Source organism: Chionomys nivalis, chromosome 1 (assembly GCF_950005125.1).
Source record: "Chionomys nivalis chromosome 1, mChiNiv1.1, whole genome shotgun sequence".
Taxonomy (NCBI): Eukaryota; Metazoa; Chordata; class Mammalia; order Rodentia; family Cricetidae; genus Chionomys; species Chionomys nivalis.
In genome coordinates, this window is record NC_080086.1 from 58586937 (window position 1) to 58610052 (window position 23116).

Consider the following 23116-nt stretch of genomic DNA (forward strand, 5'->3'; position numbering starts at 1 on the left):
GGCAAGAAGATCACGTGGATCCCCTGTCTTCTCTGATGTTTGGGAACAGGTAAGTTGATGCTGTAGAAAACCGGGGGTTGTGTCCCCCGCTAAAAGAAGAGAACTCAGTCCGGATGACGGCTGTCTCTTAGGAACCTGATCACCTCAGGGCCAGGTACTATGGTGTCTTTGTATTTATTGCTCTTTAAAAATATTCAGGAGAAGTCATTGTTCAGGGGGCCAGCAGAATGACTTGCCACCAAAGCTGGTGACCTCAGCTTGATCTCTGAAACCCTGATGGTTGAAGGAGAGAGATGACCCCTGCAAGATGGCCTCTGCCCTCCACACACCGGCGGGCTGACATGGCATGCCTCTACTTAAACATAGGCGCAAAAACTTAAAAGACAATTGTTTGACTATCAAGTCCACAAACTGTAATTTGCAGGTCAGATTTACCCCTGCCCCAGTCTGGTTTGATAAAAATGTTATTGGCATAAAGTTGGCACACCATTTGCGCTGGTGAACCCCCATTACCCGATTGACTGGATGTAAAATTACCACAGGCATACACCTCTGCATGGAAGGTATTTCTGGGAAGCTTTGCATTTTTCCTAAAGTGGTTAGAACCAGCTCATGGGCCTGGGTCCTGGCCTGAAGAGGTGGCGGGAAAAGGTTGAGTATCAGTCTTCGTCTCTTTGCTTCATGATCACAGAAGCGGTGTGACCAGCTGCCTCCCATGCTTACCGCTGTTCCTTTCCCACCATGATGGACTGTGTCCCCACAAACTGCCTTAAGTTCTGCCTTAAATTGCTTTCATGGGACAGTTTATCATAGCAATGAGAAGGGTAACCAGTGTGCCGTCCTTGTCTAGGACGACTTTCACTCCATAACAACAGAATTGAGCTTTCGTGGCAATCTAAATGGCCTAGGCCATATGGCTTTCAAATCTCACATACCTACTTCCTGGCACTTGGATCAGTTTCATGATCTCTAGTGTAAACCTGATAAAACCAAAATGTGATTCAGATTTCATGTGGAAGGCACCAGCTGACCATCCTGAGCCCCTCAGAGACTCCTCTACCCTCCTACCTTGCTCACTATCTTCTTCCTTCCTTTTCCTTCCTTTTATTTGGGAGGGGTTGGAGGGTGCTAATGGTGGTTACATGCAGAATCCTTGGAGGTCATGTGCAGACTTCAGTGACTTGGCTCCATACCTGGAGGGAAGATTCAAAAGGTCTAGGACAGTGGTTCTTAACCTGGGGGTCACCACCCGTTTAGGGTCACATATTAGATATTTGCATTACAATTCCTAACAGTAGCAAAATTACAGTTATGAAGTAGCAATGAAATAATTTTATGCTTGGGGGTCACCACACCATGAGGAACTTTATTAAAGGACTGCAGCATTAAGAAGATTGAGAACCACTGGTCTATGAGGAGGGGAAGCCTAGGAATCTGGATTGAGAACCACTGGTCTATGAGGAGGGGAAGCCTAAGAATCTGGATTTTCAGCAGGTGCTGAGCAAGATCAGGTATCCCATGCTGTTGGGGAGAACTCCCAGCACCTGGCCAGTAAAGCAGATGACTTGGCCAGAAAAGATGAATTAACTCTGCAGAGCCCTTGGGACCGACTTATTGAGACATTTCAGCTCACATAGGGACTTTGGCAAAGAATTTATGGGTCCCTAGCGTCCAGTTTATTCCATCAGCTTTAATTGTATTCCATGGGCTCCTTCCAAACCCAGCTTCATTTGGCTTGAAAAGGGCTCCCTATGTTCAGTGTCTCCCTTTATTGTAGCTATGAGCATGAGTTATGACTGTTAATCTTTCACTCACAATGAGCACAATGAACTTGACCACTAGTTCGTTGGGACTTGTTCTTCAGTAGTATGTCTTGGCTTGTCCAATCGCTTTGTGCTACAGCGGTCCACACCAGATGTCCCTTATATCATGATCAACCCAAACCTCACAAAGAAAGAGAAGTTCAAATTCAACAGACTAAGTGGATATTTAAGAACAGAAATACACAGAAGTAAGAGGAAATGGAGTTAAAATTCAGTTGGATGCTTACAGTAACTACCTAGATGCTCGTGACTTTTATTTCCTTATCTATGACAAATTAGACTGTAGGTATACCCCTGAAGGGTTGTTGAGAAGGTTGAACTAAGTGTTTTGTATGCAGTAAATGTTGCACACAAATCAGAGTGGTAAATATTTTCTTCTTTCAATGTACCTATGGCCTGAACTACTAGCAGTCATCTTCATTGAAGATTCGTGAAGGACTGTGGGCTTGGGGCTGTCTGTGGATAATACTTAGTGGCTAAGATTGAGCTTTTCAGTGGTTCTATCCAGGTCACTCTCCTGTTTTTCCTGGGCCAAAGTTGCATCCCTATGTACTCCATTGCCACTGCATGTCTTCTCTTATCCCAGCTGGTTGAACTCCTTCTAGGTAGCCTTTTGGGGCCAGACTCCTAACAGTCCTCCTGCAGCCTCCTCTTTGTGATGACTTGAGTGAGGAAAGCTGTGCCAAGCCCCTGCCCCCAGTAGGGGTTGGCTGTGTGCACCCTTTAAGGGAAGACAAATGTGCCTCTGGGTGATGAGTCACGGGCTGTCACCTTGCTGTGTGTGGAGCTGTCTGTGAAGTTCACTCCAGGCCCTTCAGAGAAGGTGCTAAATAATTCACCCAAACAGCCCGCTCTTACATCTGTCTCAGCCTGTCCCCTGGTGACCTCCAGGACGTGTTAGTACATTCCCATTAGCAGTTATTATGGAGGAGGCTGGGCAGGAAGATGAACAGGCAACATGGAGCTTGCCTTTGCCATTAGGGACTCTCCAGGTTCTAGAGTAGATAGTGTGATTGGTGTGTACTGATGACCTTTTGAATCTAAGGACATCAGATGCTGTGTTTACACTCAGGTAGTATAAACACTTATTAAGCAGCTACTATGTGCTTGACAATTTGCCTTTCTTATCTTATAACCTAGCAAGTCCCCAAAGCAGAGACTATTGAATGGGCTCAGAGAAGGAATATGACATTTCCCACTCCATACTGCTTATAAGGGGCAGAGTCAAAACTGGCCCTGGACCACCTCTTACTTGACATATACCTGTGATCAGAGTAGCCTGACTTTTGGGGTCACTTTTGGCTTTTATAGACTGTGGCTATCTTGATGATTTATGCTCCTACACATTAGCCCTGATGCTACCAACTTCTCTAGAAGAAGCATAGCTGTGGTGCATGTTAAGCCCTTTCTGCTACTCATTTCGGTTGTTTCAGGGCAGATGGTTTCATTTTATCATTATCCTTTTATGTTTTGACCTGGTCATTTACTGATCAAAGCGAATGACCTTTGCCATTCAAAGTGAATGAATAACTAAATCCTTTGCAAAATAATGTCCTGTCCCAGCAACTTCCTGAGTGGAGGGAAGATGTATGTTATTAGACGGAATTCCAGGAATCTCCTGCAGGGCTCAATTTAGCCTGACATTGAACAGTGTGAAGCACAGACCCAGAGGAGGAGAGGGATAGACTAGGAAAGATGTACCAACAAGGAGTACTTAGTGTCACAATTTTAAGAGGACAACTTTTCCATGCATAATCCGTCATGATAAGTCTATCTTCTTAGCCACTCTCATTAGATGCCCTTGCCTACCATACTTGGAGGACAGGTCTATATGGTATCTGCTTTGCAGGTAGTTATAGTACCTAATACCCATTGGGTGCTTCTAGTGTATCTGATACTATACAGTGTGCTTTGTAAACATACTATGGTTATCAACCATTGTTCATATGTTTAAAGTAAAGGTATCTTCAGAGCAAAAGTACTAATCAACTTACCTAGACACCACACACACACACACACACACACACACACACACACACACAATGGGGGTAATGGTGGGAGCAGGAAAGCAATAGAATAGACCAGGCCAGGGATAAACATGTACTTCTTGATTCTAATAAGAAAACTAGTTCCATTCTAGCAGGACTTTGCTTCAAGCAAAAATAAATTATTTACCTTCTGTAGCAAGCTATCTATAGGTATAAAGTAATATTTAATATTAGAAAGGAAAAGACAGAATCCAGAGAAGCAGGTTGGAAGATACAGATGCCACAGCTGTATGTCTCATTCCTTTGTCTCCATCAGTCACCAACCTGGTAACTCCACAGGTGTCACAGTCTCTCTGTGCTATAATCAAAACGAAAATAAGTTATGTGGTCCCCATCCTCAGCTTTCACCAAGGTGCTCCGTCCTTCCAAGGGAGCTGAGACTTGACCGAGGGGAGGTGCTCACCTCATCCTGTAACTGGCTTTCCCCTGACAGTCTGCACTGTGACCTCAGTCCCTGAGCTCCCTGCGTCCCTCCCCCCTCATGATATACAAGGTGATGGCTGCCATGGGTCAGATCGGTGCCCTCATTAAAGCAGCTGATGTCAGTGTGGAACTTCTGCGGCCTGGCTTGTTGGCAGAGGCTCTTGTCAGTATCAGTCAAATTGGGGGCCTCATTTGCAATTGGGGTAAAGGGCAGGAGCTACAGGCAGTCCTGAGGAGGAGAGAGTGTAAGAGTCCTAACGAGTCTGATGATGATGTGGACTTTGATAGTTCTGACTAAACCTCTTGTTGATGTGTCCAATGAAAAGCCAAAACTGTTTGTTTGTAAGTTAATTAGAAATAAAGAGTTGTGGTTTGTCCATTATTTTCATCACCCTAAGGTGATGAAACTAAGGTTCCATTTTGAAGTTCCCAGTCTGATTAATAAAAGGATTTAAGAAGATAGACTCAGAAGGAAGGTCCAGACAATTTATTAGAAAAGTGGTACAGGTTAGGTGAAAATCCCAGCAGCTGCCAGGAAGAGCTATGGAGAAAAGTTGTCTTTAAATTAGAAATGGAGGAGAAATAGAGACAGCCTGTTAAGAAAGGAAAACGTATTCCCAAGAATAGAAGTGAGGAGAGAGCCGTAAAGCATCTTTTACACTCACCCCTCCCCTCTTGAGTATCTGGGGCTTCTCGTTCCCATATATTCTTTGGATGATGTCATGGTAAGGAAGACTCCCAAGCTTCATCTGCAAGCTGCCTTCACTTATCTGTTCATCTTGATAGAGCCTTTTTCCAATTCCTACTCTGTCAAAGGAAGACATCATCAGCCATTAGCTCTTACGGCCAGCCATAAACTAGACCGTGGGTCATGAGCACTTACTTATCCATTCGTTAGCCAGTCATTATCAAAGGACTGTTAATGGAGCTGATAGGAGTCTAGGGAGCAGGCACTGAAATTTATGAGTTCGCATGACCCTTTACAGTGAGTTGTATGGAATCATACCCATAGTTACAGCGAAGGAGGTAGTTCATTTAGTGGGAGAAACAGGCCTGGCGGTGCACAATATCTCCCCTGTGGCCTGGCTCCAAGAGGACAAGAAGAGCTGAGTTGAGGTCTGTAGTGGCATTTTATGCATTGTTAACATTGTAACCCTAAGCCAAGTTCTTGTAACCACCAGCTTTTCCAAGCATGCTCCCCTGGCTGTGTGAAGCTCAGGTGGTAAGGACTGCCACTCCCCGGTCATGTCATGTTGTGTCTCCTGTCATTGTCGCCGTGTGTCCTCCCCCACCCCCGCTTCTTATGCTCATCTCTGGAGCATCCTCCTGTGCTGTTTTTCTGCCCCAGGACGATAGTGTGTCCTGGCTCTGAGAATAGAAGGCAGAGTAGAGCTGACAAGCTTTTTCGTTCCATAGTGAGAACACAATGCTGCTGCCTAAGTAAAACACATTAATGCCTAATGAACACCGGGTTTAGCTTTCAGAGAGGCAGTGCGAGAATCACGGTAGACCCTTTGGTTGACAAATAATTTGCTGAAAAGCACATTAATACATATTTTAAAAGCAATCATTTGCTGAAGCAGTAATTTGCTGAAAAGCATATTAATACATATTTTTAAAGCAATCATCTAAGGCTTCTGGAAAATTTCCTAATGACATAAAGCCTAATGGTAGAATATCTAATGAAGAAAATCTACAAAGTCGTGGAAGGGGATAGTCTATGGCATTTGAACTATGACTCTCTCAGCTTCCTCTTCCCTTCATGATGGGAACTCTGCTCTGCAAGTGTACAGCCAAGAGCCAAAGGTCTAGACCTATTGTTTTATTTTGGGAGGGGCAGCTTTAAGGATGGACAACACCCTGCCCTTGCAAAGGAGCTTCTCTTTCATCAGTACAAAGTTTTGTGCAGTTTGTTGCAAAAGGTATTGGCAAACACAGTAGAACAATCAGCCAGCCATAACTACTAGCTAACAGATAAGTGTGATACCAATAGACACAGACCAGCCAAGTTGCTTAAGCAGACAATGCTCTTGCCCTCTGCCAACCCACACTACAGGAGAAGCGACTCCATTTAACATGCCTAATTAGTCACTAAAAAGAATAAGCAAACTAACTATGGAAGGGTGGAGGAAGGGTGGCTGTCAAAATCACCACAGTGGACTATGGAAAATGTCCATCTCAGCAAAATATTTTCAGTTTTTAAATTTTTCTGAGAGTTTCCAACTTAAGTGCTGTGTTTGCATCACTTCACCCACCCTCCCTCCCTCCACCAACTCCTGTGTCCCTCTACCCCCTCACAAATTTATAACTTCTTTAATTATTATTGTTTTACACACCACACATGCATTCACACACAGAGATAAATCAATTTTTTGTTGCTCACATGTATACATAAATAGGGCTGGTCACTTTGGATTGAACAATCTATAGGAAGTTTGGTCCTGGAAAAGACTGACACCCCATCACTCGACAGCTGTTAATTCCATAGCTTTTCTTTTGAAACAGCACCTTGTGAGATTTCCCCCATCCATGCAGGCATGCCAACTGGTATCAGCATCGTAGAGGTCTTGTTTGGAAACTATATTAGTTACCCCCAAGATATAAGTGACACCATTATACCCTTGAGGATATCTTGGCCAGCTAATCATCACTGTGGTTTGTGGCCTTTACTAGCGAAGATTATCAATTGCTTTTCTCCCTTGGGGGCTCGCATAGCACCTTTGGATACTATGAGAACTAGTCCTCAGGGAGGAGGCATAAAGGTCAGCCCTAGCTGGACTCCTTGGAAATCCTGTATCCGATGTGGGTGGTGTCTTCAGCAGTCTGGTCTTCCCTTCAGTTTCTGTCAGGCAGCCAAGGGCTATGACAATAGCCTCTATTGTTTGAGGAATCTCTAGGACCTTCTGGCCAACAACTCACAGGGAGGTTTCCCCTGGCTAGCACTCATAGACATGTACTTTATATGTGTATAATTTTAAGTAGATTCTAAACTTCCTTAGTGTTCTTTCTCCTCCTTCCCTTCCCCAAAAGCATTATAAGCAGTATAACTTCATTAACGTGTATATGTATGTATCTATGTATATGCATATGAATAGATGTATACATAATTAGTATATGTATTTTTAAGTAAACATAAAATAATATGATACCCTTTCCAGTCATCCACAGAGTTCCTTATCCCTCCCTTCTTTCTTTCTGTATTGCCCTCTTTCCCCTCACTTTAGCTAAAGCCCCCCTCTCTTTTCCCATTTCTCCTTCATAGCACCTATGTATAATAAATTTTTGGGGGGGCTGCCAACTCACAAAAAATGACATGGAGACTTATTACTAATTGTGAAAGCTTGGCCTTAGCTTAGGCTTGTTCCTGCCTAGTTCTTATAACTTAATTAACCCGTATCTTTAAATCTACATTCTTTTACATGGCTTGTTTACCATTACTCTTTTTTTTTTCTTTTCTTTTTTTTTTTTTTTTTTTTTTTTTGGTTTTTCGAGACAGGGTTTCTCTGTGGTTTTGGAGCCTGTCCTGGAACTAGCTCTTGTAGACCAGGCTGGTCTCGAACTCACAGAGATCCGCCTGCCTCTGCCTCCCGAGTGCTGGGATTAAAGGCGTGCGCCACCACCGCCCGGCTTTACCATTACTCTTGACTGCCCATCCTGCTTCCTCAACTTCTGGCTGGAGGATCCACCTTTCTTCTTCTTTGAGTCCCCTCTGTCCCCACAAGTCCCGCCTAACCTCTTCCTGCCTAGCTATTGCCCATTCTGCTCTTTATTAAACCAAATCACAGTGACACCTATGTCCTACTGTCTCCTCTCTAGAGCTTCTCCCATTCCCAACCCCTTCTCCCCCCACATGGTCCCTCTTTATTTTTCTGGTTTCTGAGATTAGTTTGGTTCTATATTCACATCTAAAGATTTAGCACTAGGCTCCTCAAATAAGAAAGAACATTTGTCTTTCTGGGTCTGGATTGCCTTACTCAGTATGATATTTTCTAGTTCCATCCTGGAAATTTCTTGATTTTATTTTTCTTACAGATAAGTTAAATTCCACACTGTATATATACCACGTTCCGTTTCCCAGTTGAAGGGTGTGTGGGTTGCTTCTGTTGAATAGCCGCTGTGAGAAGAGCTGCAAAGGCATTTCCTGCACAAGTATAGTACGAGTAGGTGATGGAGTTTGGGGGCATATGCTAACGAGGGTATAGCTAGGTCATATGGGAAATCTACTTTTAGCTTTTTGAGGATTGTCCAGGCTGATTTGTAGAGTGACCGCCCAGTTTGCAGTCCTGCCTACAGTAATTAAGAGTCCCCTTTCCCTATGTCTTTGCTAGCCTTTGTTATCAACTGTTTTCTTGATCTTGCCCATTCTCACTAGGATAAGGTCAGATCTCAAAGTACTCTTAATTTTCATTTCCCTAATTGCTAATGATGTTGGATACTTTTAAAAGTATTCCTTAGGCATCATTATTATTCCTTTTTAAAATTCTCTATTTAGATACAAAGCCCATTTTTTAATTAGATTTTTTTCTTAATTCTTTAGCTTTGGGTGTTCATGTTCTTATTCTGTTATTTCTGCTAATACCTTAAATAGTAATCTCTATCGAATGTATAGCTGCCAAAAATTCTCTGCCAGTCTATAGGTTGTCTCTTCACTATAACTTAAATTTTGCTTTTGCTGTACAGCAGCTTTTTTGCTTTATGAAGTTGATTTCTGTCCATTTTTCCTCAATTCTTGAGCAAATGGACCCCTATTCAGGAAGTCCGTTCCTGCACATAGGTGCTGCCTCTGTTTTCTTCTAGCAGGTCCAGTGTTTCCGGTTTTACATGGAGCTCTTTGACTCTTTGGAATTGATTTTTGTGCTTGGTGATAGATATGGATCTAATTTCATTCTTCTACATATGAACATCCACTTTCCAAGTACCATTTTTTGAACATCTTTCCTCCAGTGTGTCCTTTGGCATGTTTGTCGGCTATCAGGTAAGTACAGTTACACACGATCCTGTCTGAGTCTTTCATTTTGCTCCATTGATCTAACTATCTGTTTTTGTGCCAGTACTGTGTTTTTTATTACTTTGACCTAGTAATGTAGCTTACAATTGGGAATACTTCTAGTGCTGTTCTTTTTGCTCTGAATTATTCTAGTTATTTGCAATCTATGGAGAGTCCATATTAGGCTTTGGAAGTTGTTTTTATTTCTGTGAAAAATGTTCCATGCATTTTGATAGGGATTGCCTTGAATCTGTAAATTGCTTTTGGTAGAATGTTCACTTTCACACTGTTGATTCTACCAGTCCATCTCTTAGTGTCTTCTTCAATCTCTTCAGAAATCTCAAGTTTTCATTATATAGGTCTTTGACCTCCTTTTTTAAAAAAAATTATTGTAAATGAGAATGTTCCCATAATTTGTTATTTGTGTATAGAAAGGCTACTGAGTTTCTGTTTGCTTGCTTTTGTTTTTCAAGACAGGGTTTCTCTGTGTTAGCTCTAGCTGTACTAGAAGTCACTTTTGTAGACCAGGCTGGCCTTGGACTTAGAGATCCACCTGCATCTGCCTCCTGAATGTTGGGATTAATGATATGTGCCACCACTGGGCAGCCTTGGCTACAGATTTTTGGAAGTTGGTTTTGTATTCTGTCACTTTTCTGAAAATATTGATCATTTTTAAAAATTTCCCCCTTAGGACTGCTTTTAATATACTCTAAAAGTGTGTCATATTATGTTCTCATTATTTATTTCCAAGGTTTTTAAAAACTTCTTTATTAATTTCTTCTTTGACCCATTCATCATTCAGTAATGTGCTGTTTAGTCTCCGTGAATTTGTGTAATTTCTAAATATTTGCTTGCTGTTGGTTTTGTCTGATTTTATTGTGGTCAAATAGGATAAATGGAGTTATTTTAATTTTTTATAAATTTCTTAGAATTTATTTTGTGTCCTGGGATGTCATCTGAGGAGTAGAGCGTATGTTCTTGGGTTGGGTGGAATACTCTGTAGGTGTTAGGTCAGTTTGTTATAAGATGTCATTTTGTTAGGAAGAGGCTTATAGCCAAAGTGCTGCAGATAAATACCTGAGTATATAAATAAATATATTTATATAGTTTATATAATAGTTTATATGAATAAATGCTGAGTCATAAACGGGACACTGAACCACCCCTCCAAGACCCAGGGGACCTGGCAGTAGGAGGAGCAGAAGGAATGTAAGAATGGAGGGAAGAGTCGAATGTTGCAGAATGCTGTCTTCCGGGAATGATATGGCTGCTGCCCTCTTGAACTCAGCGCAGCTGTGATTATCTGAACAAGACCTGCACAAGACTGGGTGTGTTCATGTCATGCCATCGAGTGTAGTTGGAGGTTCCTAAAGATCTACTTTTCCCCCAAGAGTTAGAGGAAGTTGGTGGTTTGGGGAAAGAGAGAAATGCTGTTTTTGTGATACAGTCACTGGTAAGGTGTCTATGATCCTGAAAATACTATAAGGAAAATATTCATGTCACAGACAAACAAAAAAACAAACCAAAAAACCCTAAAAATTGAAGGGGGACAAGATGAGAACCAACAGAAGTAAGAGAGACAAAAGAGAGTACCGGTGAGGGGAGAGCAATCAAATGATCAAAACACACTATACACAAGTCTGAAAATGTCATAATGAGGGCTTCGGGGATGCCTCAGTGGGTAACACACTCACTGTGCGAGTGTGAGACTAGAATTCAGATCCCAGAATTCATGTAAAAACTGAGTGACTATGACAGCCAGCTGTAATCCCAGCTGGTATGAGGTGGAAGCAGGATCCCTGGAGCAAGTCAAACTAGCCAAACGGAGTGGGGAGCTCTGTTTTCACAGAGAGACCCTCTTCAGTGTGTAAGATAGAGAGCAATTGAGAAAGACACATAATGTCAGCCTTGGGCCTCCTCGTGTATTTGCATGCACACGTACCTGCACATTTGTGTGTCTACACACAAGAACACACATTTTCATACCACACAATATATAAAAGCAAAAAATATATAAATGTCATAATGAAACCCATTGTTATACAATTATGTATAATTAATATGGGTTCATCATTGTAGAAATTAATGTCCTCATGTCTTTCTTAACCTCTGAGTCATACTACCAGCTGAGGAACAATATCTCTTCTGAGGGATAGGGTACTTCATCCCCAAACCATAACAATATACCTTGAAATATGAATTTGGCAATTAAGAATGAATGAAGAAGTTAGGATATAAGCTACAACATAGATAAATTTAAAACATATGCCAAAGAAAAACCATTAGCAAATGTTTGCATATGATAGTTTTATTTGTATGAAATATGCAGAACAGGATTATTTGCATATACAAAGTAGATTAGTGTTTGTCTAAGTCCAGGATAGTGAGGCCACTAGGGAGCAACTTATTAGAGAGTTTCTTTGTAGGTCAGTAAAAGTTCTAAAATTAGACCATGATAAGGATTGTGAATATAGTAGAACTATGTATTGGTTCACGTTTATATGCATAGTGTGTAAAGTATGTCTCAATAAAATGGTTTTATGAGAATGTCAGAGGGAACAAGTCAGAAAAATGGAGAAAAAGGCCCCACAGGCTGATGTTGGATTTGAAAAGTTGACGGGGAGCCATGCTACTGTCTACAGGACAGACCATTTCAGAGGAAGAGCAAGTGCGAAAGCTCAGGGGGCAGCTTGAGCCTGGCTTGTTCAAGACCCTATGTTTGGGTTGTAAAAAAGGTAGAGAGCAGTAGGAAAAGATGTTAGGGGCATATGTGGTCTTGATCCACAGGGCTAACTCCAGACATGAGCAGAGCTGGTGGATTTTGTGTAGGAATCTGACACAATCCAGTCTCCCAATGAGACTCGCCAAAGGTGCCATCTTGTTTCTAGACCAAGAGGAAGCCTGTGTTGGTGATTCCCTGGATCTCCATACAGGAGAGACATGGTGGTGACTTGGACCAGAGTGATAATAATGAACGTAGAAGAAAAATGTTGGGTGGAGCCAACATCTAACTCAATAGGGTTAGGTAAGGGCTGGAAAATATTTAGTGATCAAAACAAGATTATAGATGTCTTAATTTTGGCAAGCCACAAAGTGTTTGCTGGAAACTATTCAAGTTTGTTGTAGTATGAATGTAGCTATAGATACCTAATGTAGACACATAGATGGTATCTAGATACCTAGTATAATTGTACTCTAATGATTGTGAGAAGACATGAAGCAAACTGTATTTGGTCTTTGGGGTACAAATTTTCCCTCATATGTCTTACAAGTTGAGGTGTAACAGAAGAAATATATAAAGATCATCTCCAAGGAATTTGCTCTTGTTTTCATTGTAATGGTAGAGTTGCCATTAACTAATATTTCAAAGACAGAAGCTAAAGCACGTTCGTGGGAGATGTGGTACATACATGATAGTTGAGAAGCCTTTGACATTTGCATTTTGATATGATGTAGGCAGGTAGACATCCAAGTCCAGAGTTAATGGGAATGGTTTGGTCTTAACTCACTAGCATCAAGACCGAAGTTACAACCCTAGACCAGACCTAAGTAGTGAATGAGCATCAAGAACATAGAAGTGTCCCACACCTGAGCCCCGCTGGGAGTTCTCCAGTGTGGAACTTTCAAGAAGATGAAGATGAGCTGGGGGAAGAGACCAAAACGTTGGAACCATAGAAAACTGTGGCATTCCACCTTTTTCTTTCTCATTCCCCAACATTTGTCAGAGTGCAGAAAACAGAAAGCAGTTATCACAGAAGTAACCCCAAATGTCCTGCAGTTTTCACAGGAAAAATTGCCAACCCTTTCATTAGTTGTCAGAAGACAAGGTACCAGGTGCTTAGAATAGAGTAGTACAAAGCAACGATAAAGATCTGCTCTGAGACAGTATTGAGTTTACTTAGAGTGACCTTAATTAAATCATTATGGCTACTTTTCTATTGCTGTGAAGAGACACCATGACCAAGGCATCCTATAGAAGAAAGAGTTTATTGAGGTTTACGGGTCCATAGGATTAGAGTCCATGACAGGGTGCATGGCAGCAAACATGGTGCTGGAAGAGCAGCTCTTCCACTGTTAGGAGGCAGAAAGAAAAAGCTAACTGGGAATAGCATGGCTTTTGAAACCTCAAAGCCCACTCCCAGGGATACACCTGCTCATACAAGGTCACATCTCCTAATCCTTCCCAAGCAGTCCCACCAACTAGGAGCTAAGTATTCCAATATATAAACTTATGGAAGCTATTCTCATGCAAACCACCACAGTTGGTATTAACCAAGGGAGTTTTGCCACCACTGAGAATGAAAGACTATGAAACAGAATAAGAACTCTAAAGAGAAGAGCTCCTGCCTCCCAGGTAAACCCTATGTGTTCTTTCTTTATACAAAGCAATCTACTGTTTAGAGGAACAGAGAACATTCTGTGCTCTATGTTTTTATTAAATTCTTTTCAGCATATTATACTCTTCATACTGTAATAACACCTGGGCTTTGAAAGTTGTGAAGTTCTGAGTTAAAGGAAGGGTCGGGGGTGTTGTGATGACCCAGGGATAGATGTCAGTTACAGATCCTTATTCCATTATTGCATCCTCTCTGAACCTCAGTGTCTCTGTCTGGATGGTACATGAGGATGAAAGTTACATTTTTAGACGAGGACTCAGTGACATCGTGTGCATAGAGCGCCTGGTACTCGTCCCTGTGAAGAAAAACATGTCAGGTTGTCCGTCTGTGATGTTTCCTCTCCTGAGATAATTCTCCCGGGAAGATCTTTGCTGTCCATTTGCTCCTTTGTGAGATAGATTGTTTTTTCCAGTCTTCTTTCTAAAATACTTGATGTGTTACCATGGTTCTCTCAAGAGAAGTGTTTCTCTGTAGCTGCCTTTGGGAAAGGCTAGAAAAGCAAAGCATCCTATGCAATGAGCACCTTGTTCTCCCCTATGGAAATTCCCATTTCTGCTCAGCTTGATGATGGGACCAGTAGTCCAAAAAGCTGCCAGAGCAAATGCAGTTCCTTTTTTTCTTAATTAAAAACCCATTTATTAGCACGTCATGCCAGTTTAATGGCATGCTAATGAAAATGTGCCAAGGTGTGCCTGTTTAAACTATTGACGCAATTGTTAACTTTTTGGAGGGCATAAGCACGGTCTTTAATAGTCTTTTATTTTGATATGTACATATATATTGTCCATATCTCATATTTTAATTACTATAATTAAAAGAGGATAAAAAGCAATGTTAAAATTGTATGCATTTCATTATTGGGATCAAAGATAATTAAAGTATATGAAATGTGGCAATTCCTAAGATGATAAGAAAAATACAGAATATTGTTTTTCCTAATTTAAAATGTGACACATTTTTTTCATAAGATTTAGAAATGTCAGTGATTTATGGAATATTCCTGATATAGGTTTTTCATACACGAACAAAGAATGCCTGGGAGAAGAGAGCTTATCCTTATGTCTATCATGAATAATTTTATCATATGTGGTAGCAACAATCTTTCCTGTGCCTTTCTTTGAAAATCAAGTGGAAGGGGCTGGAGAGAAGGCTCAGCGGTTAAGAGCACTGGCTGCTCTTCCAAAGGTCCTGAGTTAGTTCCCAGCAACCACATGATGGATCACAACCATTTGCAATGAGATCTGGTGCCCTCTTCTGGCCTGCAGGCATACATGGAGGCAGAACACTGTATACATAATAAATAAAATAAAATCTAAAAAGAAAAGAAAAGAAAATCAAGTGGAAGACGATATATTTTGACATATGAACTAGTCTACAAAGCATTTTATATATTGTGGTTCATCTAATCATTCTTAAACTTGAATGATAGACATGTCCATTTTGTAGATGGAGAAAGTGAGGCTAGGATATGCTGTCATCAAACGTGAACATGCATCTGGGAGAAGAGAAATCCAGATTTAAACCAGATCATGTTTTTAGGCTCCTTTATAAGACATTCTTGAATTGCAAAAGTGGTCAGAGGCCATTGAGGATGTCTCTCCTGAGCACTTCTTGTTGACAAACTAGCCCCATGTCTGTGGGTGCCTCATGTCTCTGCTTCCCCAGTAGAAATGTCACATACTTCAAACATGTATTCCTTGTAAGGTAACTTGGTGTGGATACTATTGCTCAAATGGTGATGGAAACCCAGAATACATATTTTCATTGTCAGCCTGTTGGCCTGTAGCATGTGCAGTTTCCGTTCGGAATCACCTGATGGCTACAGGTTTTTTCAGATGCTAATCATCCACTGTTTTATGGCATCCCAGTTTTAACAGACTGTGCTTTTCAGATGTCTTTGCACAGCAGAAATGATGTGTGCTTTGCATTGCAGATGTTTTTATTATCTACGTTCCCTCTTCTGGGACACAGGCTTCTCAGCCTCCTTGCAGTTGGATGAGGTCATAGAATGGATTGATCAATCAAAGAGCTGTTATTCACCTCCAAGTTGAATCACACGGAAGCCTATTCATTTCTTCTTGTGTTGTTAGAACATCGAAATTACAGGTTGAAATCCTAGATACAACGGGATTGGGTGAGATCCCTGAGCCACAGCTTGGAGTGGAGGTATCTACAAAGCCCTACCCTCCCCACTTCCCCCAGACAGCCTTGCCTGAGTGAGAAATCAATGTTTCCTGTGCTAAACCACTGAAATCTGAGACAGATTATTATGTTATTGCCCGGTCTGTCCCTATTAATATGACAATTCTTTGTTACCTTCCCCACCCTCGTTTACTTTACTGGATTTTGATGTCTGGATGTTAGAAAACTTTCTGTAAAAACTATATATTTAAAACTACATATTCACATGAGTGCACATGTGTACAGCATACACACCTGTGAAAAATGAAGTTAAATGACCCTTATTAGATGAGTGGTTTGAAGCCAGGGCAATGTCTTTAGCAGTAATTAGCATTTTATGAATGGTCCTGACTTTAACCAGCTATGATGGTCTTTATCTCTTTTGATTTCTCTAAAAATGAAAATTTGTCTAAGTAATCCATACCAGCTCTTATCTCAGTACTTAACAGCCTTACTGAAGTTCATTTCAAGTTCATCCCTTCATATTTGATACCTATAGAAATGGAAATTAAAAGTTGCTCATTACACCCCTCCTCAGAAGGCCCCCTTTTAGGCTGGCATGCTCCCTGTCCCCACTTAGCTTCTTTTCTCTACGCTTACAGGCTAACCAGATGATTCACAAAGCCTTTCCTTGTGCTTCTCTAGTAGGGTCTTGACCAATACCAGCTGGAGTCGGACGACATTTGCTTTACCAGCCCACCGAGTGGTCTCTTTGTTAGCTACCATTGTTAAACTGGTGCTGCCCTGTATCCTGTACCCATGATGCCAGGGTTTTTAATTCTCATTTGTTGTTAATTCTGTTCCTTCAAGCTACTGCTTTTTCTTCCTGCCTAGACGCCCTCTCTAGCTACTAAAATTTGACCTTGGCAATTTCAGCAGGACTTTTTTTTTCTATTTATTGCCTCTAAATTTCATGTCATGTTTAGGATAGGCCTTCCTCATAGAAAATTGTTTCTAAAAAAGCAAAAATTGCTTTGACCTGAGGCATAACTCAAATCACAGTTTTCCTGGTCTTTTTTTTTTTTAATCACATTGGACACAGTCTTACTCTCCTCTCCCTCTTCCTACACGGTATTGTCTTGTCGCTTCTAGAATTTTCCACTTTCCAAGCTAGATACAAAGTTTTAAATGTCAGCATCTGCATTTGTTTCCCTGGCCTTTAATGGATTCTTGATGGGTTTGCATGCCCTGTGCACACACTGCCTATTCTTTTCTACCGCTGCCCATGAAAGTTGCTTTCATCAATGTAGCATTTTCCTCTGCTTTCACAAGCACAATACGCACAGTACAAGTTTGTCAGTGTACCAGGCCTCTGCACTTCCCATGTAGTTTTTGCATGATCTTTTTTTTGCATACCTTGAAGCATATTTTCAAAAACTCCCCAACAGAACAGTCTCCATCATAAGGAATTATGTGTGTGTGGATATTAGTTTAATAGTCTGTGCAGTCCTGATTCCTAGATATTCTGCTTCCTCCATCTGCTGAGCTTTGGAATCCCCTCTGGACTTAGCTAGACCTCCTAAGGGCCACATAGGCTGTCTCATGACACACACATCTTCCACTCTAGTGGCTTATTTAATTGTCTTCACTTTCACTATGGAGCTCTTTGAAGGCTGGATCTGTATCTGTCTTGATCACCAAAGCATCCCCTAGGCCTGAGCCAGTGACTGAGAAATAGAGGGGGCTCATGTAATGTATCTGATTCCCAGCATCTGAAGATAATGAGTAGATGAAGCACGCGTTCCAGAAAATACATATAGACACCGACACAAGAGAGATTTGATGATTGTTTCCAACCTTCTAATAATACAAAAGCCTTAACTTTGAATTTTGAATTTTAATCTTTTCCAAAGACAATGATGAGTGGTTTGGTGCTTGCCTACAAAGCTGGCAATGGCAGTGAGCTCCAGTTCTGTGGTAGTCATGTGGTCATAAGAAGAAACACTGGTAGCTGGGTAGATTAGGTGTTTTGTAATCATTTAAAACTTGTATTTCAGCTCTCTTTATTAGGATGGCACCTCACTGTGTGTAGAAGAGTATCTTTGATGGTCTTGTCCCAATATATAGTTTCAGAAAATGAAATGTCTCCCTCCTGATGTCGATCAGTTATTTTTTATGCCTTCTTACCTTGTATTTTAGAAGTCCAAGGAGTCTATGTTGGAGATTATAGAATAAGGCGTGTCAGAAGATTACTCACTTTTGGTGGAGCTATGAGGGTATATACCCTTGGGAGTTGAAATGATTTTAAAGTCTTCCTTTCAACCCTTGAAATCAATCAATTAGATCGATAGTGCCAAAGTTAGTGAGGGTAACATTATTTCTTCTATGAATAGCTAACATCGTCAAGTGTGTGCTGTATAGGCTCAAAGCGAAATATTTCACATTAAATTCATTTAATTTCCCCAACAGCTCTATGAAGCTAAGTACTGCTAACATCCCATGTTACAGTTGGGGACTGTAGGCTTAGTGGCTGGCAATATTATTCTGTGATGGAGGGCTTTCCTAGCATGTGCAAAGCCCGCCCAGAGTTTCAGCACTAGCACCAAGAGAGGCCCAGGCTTCAAATCCTAGAATCTCTAATGATTTCTAGCTCATCCATTCCGGATGCCATACTATGCTGCTAATTCTACACTATATTATCAAGTCGCATGACTTCTCTAGCCTTGTGTCAAATCTGTGCCAGCTGAAGATGAATCTCGTGTTGCCTTCTACAGTCCAGTTCTCCTCTCCACTGCCAATCACTTGTGAATCGTGTCTTACTGTCCTCATGGAGTAATGCCGATAAGGTCAGAGTCTGCTGGGCCCATCTTCCCATGACAAAACTGGGCCATAAGCTAGTTGAAAAGACTTGTCCCTGGCCTCCCTGAAGTTGGATGTCACCCCTTCCGCTGGGCTGTTGGTGGTTCCAAATGATTTGGTTTAGTAACTAACCTTTTGAAGGATATTGAGGGTTGGCATATCCATATGACACCCCACATGTGTGACGGGGACTTAAAACAGAGTGTCTCTCATGTTCCATTTCTCCGGGTAAAAGTTATTCCAGGTCCCATGTTGTTAATCATAAAGGTCTTCAGTGAACCAGAAAAAAAAACCTTCTGGAAGAAATGATTAAGCATTATTAATACAATTATGTATAACAAAAGACATAATTTACCTTCTCAACATCCAACAAAGAAACTCATTTGAAGCTTCAGGAGCTCCAGCTGAAAGGGCAGGTCTCATCACAGTGGGCTCTCCAGCAGAGGTGGGGTGGGGGCGAGGAGCTGCACTGGTTGCTTTGTCCTCAGGGACCTCAGAGCGTGATGGGCTGGGCCTCTGTTAGCCTCTGCAGCTGATACCCTCACAGGCACAGACAGACACACACACATGCACACATGCATGTGCACACACACACGCACTCTCTCACACACATACACATGCACACACTCAGGCACACACATACAAACATGCATGCACACACAAACATGCATGCTCACACACACATACTCTCACACACATACACACACACACACACACACACACACACTGCTTGCCCTTAGTGTTTCCTTGTCTGAAGTTAGTTTAAACCTGCTGTTCACCTAGTCTGGGGGAACCACAGGGAACATGGAAAGAAAATTAGTTTGGAGCAATAGGAGATGACAATGGAGAAAAGTTCTCAAGAGAAACATGGCCCCTCTGGTAGACTATTAGACTGAATAGCATTTTGTTTGCTGACCCCAAAGTTGGCCATTCTGTTTGTGCTTCTGTTAGTGCACTTTGGTACATAAACTCAGTGAGTGCAAAGACTGTGAAAATGCCCAGTCCCTATAGTGTGTGTGCTGCAGAGTATATGTCTATTCAACATTTGTTAATGGGGCTCAGAAGTTGGTTCAGATGGTAAAGTGTTTGCGTTCTGGCATGAGGACCATTTCCAGAACCCATGGGAAAAAGTCAGTCATGGTGCCTCCTGCTTGCAATCCTAGCACTGGAAAGGCAGAGACAAATGGACCCCTTAAAACTCTAACCAGCCAGCCTCCCCTGCTTGGTAAGTTCCAGGCCAGGAAGAGATGCTGTTGTAAAAACAAACAAACAAAACTCTTTAGGAACAATGCTAAAGGTAGAAGGTTCAGTGGAAGTTCTGGCTCCTTTGCTGAAACCCAGGTGGATGTGGGAAGAAGCCTGTCTCTGTTCTGCCTGTTTCCTGGCCTCGGGATGGTGCTCTCCTTGTGTGTCTGAGGGTTTGTGATGATGTTGTCCTCTATGCTCTCTTGAAATTGGAGCAAGGGTCAGGGACTGTATGTGACCAATTCATATCCAAAGCCAGTGGTGACAGCTAAATACATTTTATTCCAGGTTTATAAACTCTCAGGTGACTTGATCCCAGGGCAGCAAAATCTGACACCCTGGAATGAAAGTTGAAGAGGGGAAAAGTACAGCATTTGAAGGTTCAGCATAGTAAGAGGTAGAGAGGGAAGGAGAGAGAGAGAAGGGAGAAGGAGGAGGAGGAGGAGGAGGAGGAAGAGAGAGAGAGAGAGAGAGAGAGAGAGAGAGAGAGGACTCGTTCTGGTTCTGGTTGTACTGCTGCTGGACTAGTACAGGTTCTGATCTGAACCTGGCATTCAAGCTATACCTGTGGCCAGCCAAGATCTCTTGCATGGAGCTTCTTTTTTAAAAACAAAAACAAAAAAGGTGGGGGGGTGAACAGTCGTGTGCAATTTAAGCCTCTCTGAGATGTGATTTTCGTTCTTCCCCGCTCCTTTGGCGGCTTCACAGCTGGGCTTTTACATTAGGAAAGGTTCCCCCCTCCCCAACACATTGGCTTAGGGATTATTGATTTGGAAGGCAAGGGTAATTTACATGTAAATAAATCTCAACCCTGGGCGGCCAGACTGGGACGTCCAGATGCTGTGACTGACTTGCTGACATCACAGCCTCATTAGCATGCGGAGGATGCAGGCATTGGAACTGCGAACAGCGACTTCTCCAGCTCTGCCAGGCGCTCCGTGACAGTTATTATTATTTTTTTGGATGAGCTGCACATTTCCTGGTTCAGTGGCCCCGGCTTTGCGAGCAGCTGACTGGTCTCCTAGGTCTGGCTCAGGATCAGCGGATGACGCAGAGACTGGGGTCTGTGACTTCCTTCAGATAATCGTGAAGTCGGCGAGTTTAGAGGAAACTGGGGTTCTTGAGAAGACAATTCCAGGGCTCAGGCAGGCCTAGAACAAGAGCACAAGTCACGGTCCCCGACTTGGTAGATCTCCAGCAGGGTCCGTGTCTGGGGACGGTGTTCTCTCCGAGGGAATGCAAAAGCAGACCAGCTGGGGTTTGAGCCTGCTGCCTGCCTCAGGAAGGGATCAGATTTGCAGACTCAGAAAAGGAGATGTGTGGGCTGCCCGGGGTCCTGCTTGCATTTTCTGATACCAGCTCCAGGGGACAGTGAACTGGAGCAACTGACCAGATCAAGACCCGAGCGAAGGCTTCCTTCCTCTGAAGCTTGGCAGCTCATCCTTTAGGAGGTAGGTAAGAAATCTGTAAATTCCCAAAGCAAGCAGGGATGTGTTTTGTAGCCAGGATGAGAAAGAATCTAGGGTCTTTGGATGGAGGAAGGTGTTCTCTCTGAGGCCAGCCGGGTGCTGGTTTTGGTGGTCCGGCACCTTTTTATTAGAAAGTTCAAATGTAAAGTGGCATGGTACAGACATGCAGTATCTTCAGACCTTAGTGCTCAAGAAACAGGGTTTCTCTAAAAGTGACCCCTTCTTAATAGCAACAGAGGAGGCGGGGGTGGGGGGCATTTAAAAAGCAGATTGATGATAGGTAGCATTGATGCACTACCGCTCCCGTTTCAGCCCGTATCTGAAACATCAGAGATGCCGAGGCACACTTGGCGAGCACTTCCAGATAAAGAAATGACTCTCAAATTATTTAGGTTTAATTTTAGCCAGTCCCTTTGCCTTAGAAATGGTGACAGAGCGTCGGAATCTGACGGCATCGCCTGCTGTAGCATATGATGATAAGGTGACTTCCCTACTGGCCTGTGCTCTCAGTTAGTTCCTCTCAGTGGCCTTTGGTTTCCCCAGAACCAATCATAGCACTGTTGATCTGCCGTGGAAGTCTGAGGATGAAGTTCTGGGTTTTAATCTTACTGTTGTTTGCTGTGTGATTGTGTACTGTGTTAGGGTCTAGTGGGCTTTAGGAACTAGAAATATAGATGCCAGATGTGACATCCTCCAGAGTGGCTGGGAATTACCTAGACTTATAGATCACTTCCCCAATGATAGAGATCACTTCCACTGTGAGCATGTGTGGAATCATGGGTAAGGAGGGCTCTAGCATGACATGAGTATAGACATCGGTGTCATGTATAAGAGGCCTGCGGTATACAAGACTGTGTGTGCTTTGCTTTGCTGTATTTCTCTTCCTGAAGGCTTTTTTTTTTTTTTTTTTTTTTTTTTTTTTTTTTTGGTTTTTTGAGACAGGGTTTCTCTGCATAGCTTTGGTGCCTGTCCTGGAACTAGCTCTTGTAGTCCAGGCTGGCCTCGAACTCACAGAGATCCGCCTGCCTCTGCCTGCCCAGTGCTGGCATGAAAGGCGTGCACCACCACTACCTGGCCCTGAAGGCAATTTTAACCCATTTCAGCAAGGCTGCTTTCATCATCAGCCTGCCTGCTGGTGATGTTCACAGGTGGGTCGGGATGACCATCCCCAAGGGCTCAAGAGTAAGTCACAACTTTGATAGAATCACTATATTCTGAAAATTGAGGTTTTGGTGCCTCTTAGAGTACTTGTAGAGGTTTTTCCTTTCCACCAAATGCTCTTTCCCCTTGGGAATTTTCTTTTTTTAATGTGAGAATTTAGACACACTGACTTTATCAGGCATCATGTTCTTTAACACGTTAGTTACAGAGCAGTCCACAAAAGAGGGCAATTTCGAATGGTACAGTTATTTTTGTAACTTCCCCCATGCAATATGTATGGGTTGGGGTGGAGTGGGGAGAGATAACAATACAGGAAAGACAATGCTTTCTAGAAGTGGAAGGGGTGGGGAAAGGACTCAGAGGTTAAACAGTAAGAGAGACGATGTTCACATAGGGCCTGGACCCTGAGAGCTGAGAGACTTAAGGATATCTCTTGGAGTAGCCGTTTCTGTTTGTGAAATCGAAAGAGCAGTGAGATCTATATATAGGTAGGGTGATAGGGGTAGGGCTTTTGTGATGTGGCATCTAAAACGTCCCCGCCAGCCGCGCTGTGCATGCTCAGCAGATGCTAGCTGTTAGCATT

At 42.4% G+C, this 23116-nt stretch overlaps 1 protein-coding gene across 4 annotated transcripts in view; it reads left to right on the plus strand.

Annotated features, from left to right (window-relative positions):
• Window positions 1–23116, plus strand: part of Prickle2 (prickle planar cell polarity protein 2) — a 355220-nt gene that overhangs the window by 229119 nt on the left and 102985 nt on the right. The window contains exon 1 of one of the 4 annotated variants that reach the window (XM_057767826.1): window positions 9151–9269. The exons of 2 other annotated variants lie outside the window; for them this stretch is intronic. The gene's annotated coding sequence lies outside the window, so the exon portion shown is untranslated. Of the gene's footprint in view, window positions 1–9150; window positions 9270–20891; window positions 21355–23116 lie in introns of those variants that run through there. One more of the 4 variants, XM_057767817.1, reaches the window with a different exon arrangement.